Source organism: Elaeis guineensis, chromosome 1 (assembly GCF_000442705.2).
Source record: "Elaeis guineensis isolate ETL-2024a chromosome 1, EG11, whole genome shotgun sequence".
NCBI lineage: Eukaryota > Viridiplantae > Streptophyta > Magnoliopsida > Arecales > Arecaceae > Elaeis > Elaeis guineensis.
The window spans coordinates 170113044-170115218 of record NC_025993.2 but is presented as its reverse complement, the minus strand read 5'-3'; the positions used below and the strand labels follow the sequence as shown (position 1 = coordinate 170115218).

Genomic DNA, 2175 nt, shown 5'->3' with positions numbered 1-2175 from the left:
ACAAATCTTTCAAAAATTTGGCATAAGTAGGGACCTGTTTGATTGCGTCTAGAAGGAAAAGATTAATTTGGACTTGCTTAAACAATTCCAACATCTCGTCAAGTCTTCCTCCCTTCTTATCTGCAGGAATAGGGGCTTTCAGGGCATCCGAAAATGAGACTTTAGGCAAGTAAGATGATTCCGGTGCAGTTGGTTCATTCTCTATTTTAAGGTCCTCCTTGTTCTTAGATGATTTGACTTCGGTTAGAGGTTTAGGGTTAGTCTCATTGGTTTTACTAGTGTGTTCAATGACCTTCCCACTTCTCAGAGTCATGATTGATTTGGCGTGTTCAGAAAAAGCTTCTGGGGTATTAGAGCTCTCAATCGCAAATTGCCCTCTTAGGTTGCTCTCGAGTTAGCTAGATAATTTTTCTCCTTCCCTCCTACTGAATGCAGTCGCTAGTTGACCTATTTGGGTCTCTAGCTTAGCAATGGATTGTGTGTGGGAGTTAAGGGTCTGAGTGTTGACTTCTAATCGTTCTAGTGCTTTCAGAACTTTTTCCTCAAAAACTGAGCTATGACCAGTAGTAGACGGTTGAGGAGCATTTTGAAATTGATGGTATGGTCCATGCCTATATATTGGGTCCTGATATTGAGGTCGAGGTGCGGCAGGGCCAACCACTGGTTGTGGTCTCCAGAAAAAATTTGGATGGTTTCTCCAGCCGGGGTTATAGTTGTTCGAATATGGATCGTTTCTTGGTTTGCGAGCTTGTTGAACCTGCTCGTGCATAAACTCAAAAAATTGAGGTGCGGTTGGGCATTCACTAACAAAATAGTTCGGACTTGCACAAAATGCACAAACTTCTTGGATTGGGTTAGGTGGAATCAGGGATTGTCCAGTATTTAGAAGACAGTCTAATTTTTGAGACAGTTCATCTACCTTACTGTGGATATCCATGACGTTTCCAATCTGATAAATTCTACTTCTTTTTTATTGAAGCATGGGTTGTTCTCTAGAGGTGGCAGACATATGATATAGGGAATTCTCACTAAGTGCTTCAAAGAGCTGTCAGGCTTCATCCTCACTCTTTAGCATGAATGTCCCACCACAGATGCATCAACCATTTGTCAGTGTTTCTCCGATAGACTATCATAAAAATACTGACAAAGTTGCCATTTAGGGACAGCATGGTGTGGACATTTACGAATGAGGTCCTTTAACCTTTTCCATGTCTCATGAAAAAGTTCACCCTCCAATTGAAAAAAACTAGTGATAGCTTTTCTAATTTGATTTGTGTTGTGATCCAAGTGGTGTGCCCAAGGCCCAGGGGATCAAGACTAAGGTCAAGGTCCATCATTCATGAGGGCTTCATGGAGACTCTAGGGCTAGTTGGGCCATAGGTTGAAAGGCTGTGAGCCTTTCGGGTTCTTAAGGTCTAGGTTATGTGGGCCTCAAGGGACCAACTCTTTATGGGCCAGATCTGGGCCTAGGATAAGTGAGATTAGGTCGAGTCATGGGTGTACATGGGCTTGGGTTAACCTAATCTCCCATAGAGTTGGTCAAGGGAGTTTTGGGTTTGGGTCACTTGACCCTGTGTTTATATATACATGTACTGTGTATAGGTTGGATTAAGCCAAAAGAATACAAGAACCATTTCTCCCAAGTCTCTCTCTCTCTTCTCCCTCTCTCTCCAGCTCTTCTCCATGCCCCAAGAGCAAGAAACCTTAGGGTTTCTTGCCGCCAGTCCATAAAAGGAAAGAAAAGCAAAGGAGGCGCTAGCCCCTTCCCCCTTTTGCAGCCGCCAGCCATTTCTTCTCTCCCCTCTCTTTCAGGTACCCAAAACCAGGTCCAAGACCTAGAATCTCTTGAGAAGAGGTTGGTACAAGTCTCTCCAAGATCTGAAGTTGATCTGAGGTCGTTTGAGGTGTGGGTGAGATCTCCATCAACAGATCTACAAGAAAGGCTGCAGCAGGACAGATCTGCAAGGTCTGTCTCCATCTATCTTCTTCCCCATCTAGAATATCCTGATTCAAGATCTATAGATTGAAAGACCTCAGTCCAGGTCTGATCTAGTTGGGTACCAAATCTTGGATTTTTTAGAGGTGAGATTAGGGGCGTTCTTCATCTGGAATGAAAGGCTGACGAAGAAGACAACAACCAGGCTGATTTCGTCAAGGGCCTTGGATCGTGTCCAG

At 43.9% G+C, this 2175-nt stretch overlaps 1 non-coding gene across 1 annotated transcript; it reads left to right on the top strand.

Moving 5' to 3' along the window:
- Positions 1-1162: 1162 nt before the first annotated feature.
- LOC140855137 (small nucleolar RNA R71) lies at positions 1163-1268 on the top strand. Its single transcript, XR_012138168.1, has one exon. It is a non-coding gene; the product is annotated as a small nucleolar RNA R71 (small nucleolar RNA).
- The last annotated feature ends 907 nt before the right edge of the window (positions 1269-2175 follow it).